The sequence below is a fragment of the Nestor notabilis genome, unplaced genomic scaffold (genome assembly GCF_000696875.1).
Source record: "Nestor notabilis isolate BGI_N333 unplaced genomic scaffold, ASM69687v1 scaffold1616, whole genome shotgun sequence".
In the NCBI taxonomy this organism is placed as follows: domain Eukaryota; kingdom Metazoa; phylum Chordata; class Aves; order Psittaciformes; family Psittacidae; genus Nestor; species Nestor notabilis.
In genome coordinates, this window is record NW_009934028.1 from 10638 (window position 1) to 17243 (window position 6606).

The following is a 6606-nucleotide window of genomic DNA, read 5'->3' on the forward strand; positions in this document are numbered from 1 at the left end:
GTTTTACCCAAAGGAACTTTCAAAGGCAGGAATGACAAAACTACTTCTGAAATTAGGCTACGCAAACGTATCTCCTCATGAAGGCCTATTCTCATTGGATGGTTTGAGAATCTGGGAGTTTGTTCCACTGTCATGTTAAGCCCAGATGGTAACTCAGAACCATGTAGCCACTTGCTCACGTTCCCCTCTTCTTCCCTCCCCCCACTCCCAGAGGAGAATCAAATGAATGTAAATTGCACAGGTTGAGATAAGAACAGTCCAGTAACTAAGCTACAATACGAAACTACTACTACCACCACTAATAATGATAAGGAAAATAACAAGGGGAGAGAATATGAAAGTAAAAGGGGAAAAGGAAAAGAAAGCAATAAGCACAAGTGATGCACAATACAATTGCTCACCACCCACCAGCTGACACCCAGCCCGACCTGAGCAGCGATCTGGCCTTCCAGGTAACTCCCCCCAGTTTATATACTGAGCATGACGTGCTGTGGTATGGAATACCCCTTTGGCTAGTTTGGGACAGGTGTCCCATGTTCCAGAAGCCAGGGATCAATACAGGTCTTGCGGAAGAGATGGTTGCAAGTCAGAATACACACTACTTTATTCGGCTTGTACAGCTCAATGCCCACCACACAGCTATCTCCATCAGGACCAGTTTCCTTGTTCCCTTACTTCAGGGTGCACAGCTGTAGATGTTCAATGGCCTTCTTGGCCTTTATTTGTTGCTGATTCCTGGCCTGGGCCCTGGTGATCCTGAATCTTCAAGCAGAGTGAAAAATAAAGTAGCCCATGATTGCTGCTATGACAATGAAAAATGACACCAAGGTGAAGAAGATGAAGTACTGATTCATCCAAGGACCATACTTTTTCCCCACTTCAATAACCATAGTCACTTTCATGCAGCTTTCAGTCCGGTGTAGGATCTCTTATGCTTTGCATGTTGCCAATCATGATTGCAACAATGATTTCAGCACCGTGGTGGGACATGGGCAGCACCTCATTGCTGGTCCCGTGGTAGCTGTAGATGACTGTGGCAGCAGCTCCGCAGTCCACAGCCAGACTGATCTTGTTGGCGAAGGAGCAGATGCCACCTTGCTGGATGAGAGTGAACCAGCCCGGGGAGGAAGCCACTGCTGCCAGGGCGGAGGGGCCCCACTGAAGTTGGTGCAGGCACTGCAGGCATTAAAGGAGTTGCAGCCATCAGGCAGCATCAGCACCCCAGCAGCCGCCTGCAGTGGTGAGTCCTGCCCATACAGGCTGCTCTCGCTATGTTCCAGCCACTCCGGTTGTGATCTGCGCTGTCCTCCCATGACACGTCCAGCCAGGTGGTCCATGCCGCCACCACCGCTGCCCCACGGGGACCAGACAGCAGGGCTGTTCAGAGCAGTGATGTCAGCGCCACCACCACAGGCCCCAGCAACATGCCGACATGGCTCAGTTTGTTCACACTGTCCCAGAATCAGAGCAACCAGGTGACGATGTGCTCACCTGGAAAACAGCTGAAATCTTTTCGTATATTCCACAGCTCAGTCAAGGTCAGGGATCAAGATGTTACCTCTTCCTCTGATTCCTGTAGTAATAACTCTCATTCAGATTTTTGCCCCCTCTACTATGAGCATTGGGTCTTCATTTTCCTTCCCTGCACAAGCTGCTCTTCATGGCTCTCGTTTGCTTTTCCCCTTGCTTATATGGGAAAGTGATATTGGCATGCACTGGTCATTTGGTTTAGCTGCAGTGTCCATCACTGTGATTGGAGTGGCTGCAGTGTCTGTCACTAGGGTTGGAGCAGTTGCAGTGTTTTCACTGGGGTTGGAGTGGCTGCAGTATCTTTTGCCGGGGTTTGAGTAGCTGCTGTGCTTGGGGGTTGAATAGCTGCGTTGTGTATTGCTTTGCCATCAGATCCAGAGACATCTTTTTCCTGCTCCTTACAAAGCAGGGCTCTGCAGGCATATGCCAAGCCTCAGCATCGTGCCATGATTTGTCCCTCTCTGATACAACCAGGACGACAGCACATCTCATTTAAGTGTTTTACTAGCTTTTCCAGATATTGCACTTGTTCAGGGGTGAAGTTCCAAAGCACTGGAGGGGCCCACGAGCCTAGGAGCTTGCCCACGCTATCCCACACACTCTGCCACTCATGACTGTCCAGCCTCGGGGAAAATCTCCTGATGGTCCTCCTATATCATCGTTTAACCTTAGACAAGACCTGAGCCCGACCCTGTCTAACTTTTGAGATCAGATGAAATAGGGCGTTCTCAGGGTGGTATGGTCGTGAGTAAAACACATGCAATATTTGTGGCAACATGCTGATTCCCAACAAAAGCAGCAGGCAGGTTTCAAGGATATCCAAAGGACATCCAAAATCTTTAGAATTCTCAAAGGCTGCTGTAAATAGGCTGGTGGGGGGTCAGGGGGTGTGAGGGAATGTCTCCTTCATGGGTTGACCCCCCGAGAAAAAAAAAATATAAAAGATGTATAATTGCTAAAAAATTCCATTATATGCCTTGCAAAGTATAGGGGTGATGACCACGCTGGGAACGCAAGCCAGACAAGTTTCATGATCAATGAGTCTATTGTATTATAAGTCATTACCATGAAGTACAGTGAAACAAGAACCTTAGCCCAGGCCCCCCAGCCAATAAACACTAAACCAGTAAATCCTGGCTGTAAGTAAGGTACGACATACTGAAACTCTGAGATCAAGCACAACAACTCTGAGAGCAAATAAACAAACATTGTGACAAGGGATTACTAATCTGAAAAAATAAATGCTTATCACAAATATGATTAAACATACTCTGGTCAGATCTGTTGTTATCTCAACCCTTCAAGCCCCACGTTGGGTGCCACAAAGAACTGTCGTGGTTTAAGCCCAGCCGGTAACTTGAACCTGCTTGCCCACTGCCCCCTTTCTTCTCTTGCCCCCACTCCTGGAGGGACAGGGAGGAGAATCAAATGAATGTAAATCCCATGGGCTGAGATAAGAGCAGTCCAGTAACTAAGGTATAATACAAAACCACTACTGCAACCACCAATAATAATAATGATAAGGGAAATAACAAGCGGAGAGAATATAAAACTAAAAGGGGAAAAGAAAACAGTAAGCACAAATGTTGCACAATATAGTTGCTCATGACCCGCTGACCAACACCCAGCCTGACCTGAGCAGTGATCTGGGCCTCCCAGGTGACTCCCCCCAGTTTATATACTGGGCATGACGTGCTGTAGTATGGAATAGCCCTTTGGCCAGTTTGGGTCAGGTGTCCTGTCTCTGCTTCTGGCTTCTTGTGCCCCTCCTCACTGGCAGAGCATGCGACTGAGAAGTCCTTGATCAGAGTAAGCATTACTTAGCAACAACTAAAAACATTGGTGTGTTATCAGCGCTGTTCTTAGACTAAAGTCGAAAACAGATCACTGCACCAGCTACTAAGAAGGAGAAAAATAACTGTTACAGCTAAACCCAGGACATCCACCTCAAGTGATACTTTGCAAATGACAGGATCACTTTGCTCTCTCTCACAGGTAATTTCTTTCTGTACTGATATATTTTTGAAGGGTCCAAATTGCATCACAGACCTCACTTTAAAATAAATACTGCAAATCAAAATGCAAATTAGTTGCAATGAGAATATTCATGGTCCCCTTCTGCACCAGGGACTGTGAATACTCACAGCCCTACTCCTGTATGGACTTGAACTTCTAAAAGAATGTGAATGATGGACTATAATAAAAAGCAAGCATCACAACACAATCAAATAATTTTGATTACATACTTCCACTGCTATTTGCCATTAGGTTTTGGGTACTCGTAAGTAACAAAAATGAAAAAAAACAAACAAACAAACCAACCTCTCGCACACAAAAAAACACCCCTACAAAGTAATCCAAAATTCTACAGTCATGCAAAGTACTGTATTAATAACTAGCTGACATTTTTACAAGAAAATTAAAAATCACAGACATAATACAACATCAAAAATGTAGTAAATTCCTCTTAATTGAACAGAAAAACGGGGGATGCTGACTGATTCAATCGTGATGGGGAAAATATCAGCTTGTTTATTGTAATATTTTAAAAATCTATGCTGCACAACCTGAGTTTATTACGCACATTTCTTGCAAAATTTTTTAATTAAAAGACTGAAATAATGGTAAGCAATTTCACAGAAGCATTTTAATGTATACCTGCTCTAAACACCAACTTAGAATAACTTTATTCATTCCTTTGATATTATAAATTCACAAGACTCAATATATAATTACTAAATAAGGGCTAAAAAAAAAAAAAACAGAGAGAAAGTTTCACAATTTCAACATGAAATGATGCCAAATGAACAAAATCATCCTCCTAACCTGTCTCTCGCCTTGGGCACACACCTGGCTTTTCCTGTGGTAAAAACTGGCCCTGAACTGCTCTTTTTCCACTGTTCATTGTGCAATTACATCTCAACACTCAATACCAAAGCCCCTCTTCAACAAATACAGTGATTCTCCCCTACCTCCTAGTGATCATGGTAGCACAGTTTAAGGACCACATGTCTGAACACACAAGCTCAATAATTAAGCAAGGAAACAGAGTCTATATATTCAGAAAAAAAAAAAATTTGTAACGCAGAAGAGAATTTAACAAGCTTCTTCTATGACTATTTCTGACCCTTGTACTAGGCCTCTTCCAGTGCAGATATGGATGATCTTGCCTCGGAGAAAGCTTTGTTAGGCAATGTAATCGTGAACACAGTATCTGCACTGTCACTGTTCATTGGTATCCACTGTGTAAATGCTGCTCCACAAGAGTATAAACAGCTTGAGAATGCGTGTTTTATTTTAGACTTCTGGTAATCTATGAAACACTTTTATACTCAAATTTATGTAACTGTACCAATGCTCTAAGAATAGAGAAAAACAGCAGTTATTTTCAGAAACTGCCTAGGAGGTTCCTTCACATCAAATCCATTTATTCATTCCCAGGATTAGATACCAGGTGACATTATAGAATAAAACTGTTATTTTAGGACTGTCTGATCCTCTATTTATTCAAAAAAAAAAATCATAAAGAGGAGGCCTTTGCAAAAAAATAAAAATGTGATAGAAGAATTAGTGAGTCACAACAGAGATGAAACCTAGTGCTCCTTTACGCTGCCATTCTGCAGAGCAGAGCTGCTCTTCAGGCATATTCTGGTACAAAGCAAACTAAGCACAACCACAATAATCTATCACCAGACTATTTCAAAAGGCAATGAAAGGATAATATGGAATTATTATACTCTAAATATATCATACTTTACCATGCCATTTGTGCAAAAGTTACAGAACTTGAATGAAAATGAAAGATACACTAATTTATCTTACAATTTCCTACTTGTCAAAATTACTCCTACTTTTAAATAGAATCCTACCAGCAGTTAAATAACACCTATCAAAACAAGATATGCATATATACTGAAAACTGAAAGGAGCCAAACTGTCCTTTTAGATATTACTTCCAATAAGCAAGTAAGCAAGAGTCCTAATAAGAGATGGAATCATAAAGGCTTTAAGTAATAACAAAATGCACTTATAATTTAAGAGAATAAAGTGTCAGGTACAAAGCAATTATACAGGAAATACAAAAACAACTATATAGGGAGCATTTGTTGTCTACTAGCTCTATTTTTAGGGGGGTACTAGACTGATAAGGGAAAATGTAGGCAGTGCAGAAAGAAAAATAAGGATCAGTCCTGTTTATAGCACTGGCCTGCAGCTTAAGAAATGAATCCTATTCTTCACATGTTATAGGACACAAACATGCATCATGTAAATGCACAAGCAGGACAAATTAATTTTTTGACTTGCAAATTCACACTCCTTCATTGTGGTTTATATATAACGTTAGCCTTGTTGAAAAGACTTGTAGTGCGTTCTTATGCATTCGTTACTGAGGTGCTTGATTGTTGTGGTTTAAGCCCAGCCAGTAACTTGGAATCATGCAGCCACTCACTCCCTCCCCCAGCTCCCAGAGGAATGGGGAGGAGAATCGAAGGACTGTAACTCCCACGGGTTGAGATAACAGCACTCCAGTAACTAAGGTATAATACAAACCACTACTGCTACCAATAATAATGATAAGAGAATAACAAGGAGAGAGGACACAACCGCTCACCACCCGCCGACCGATACCCAGCCTGACCCGAGCAGTGATCTGGGCCTTCCGGGTAACTCCCCCCACTTTATATACTGGGCATGACGTGCTGTGGTATGGAATAGCCCTTTGGCCAGTTTGGGTCAGGTGTCCTGCCTCTGCTTCCTCCTGGCTTCCCCTCCTCCCTGGCAGAGCATGAGACTGAGAAAGTCCTTGGTCGGAGTAAACATTACTTAGCAACAACTAAAAACATCGGTGTTATCAGCATTGTTCCCAGACTGAAAGTCAAAACCACAGCACTGCACCAGCTACTAAGAAGAAGAAAAATGACTGCTGTAGCTGAACCCAGGACAGTATCCACCCCTTATTTCATATCATTCACGTCACGCTCAGATCCCACATTTTTCACTATACCATTGCTTTTGTCTCATATATATAGATAATCACCCACACTCACACACAAAGAGAGAGAGATATCATTCCTT

The 6606-nt window shown here is 42.7% G+C and overlaps 1 pseudogene; it reads right to left on the minus strand.

Annotated features, from left to right (window-relative positions):
* Positions 1 to 512: 512 nt before the first annotated feature.
* On the minus strand, positions 513 to 4435 carry LOC104401202 (annotated as a pseudogene).
* Positions 4436 to 6606: the final 2171 nt, after the last annotated feature.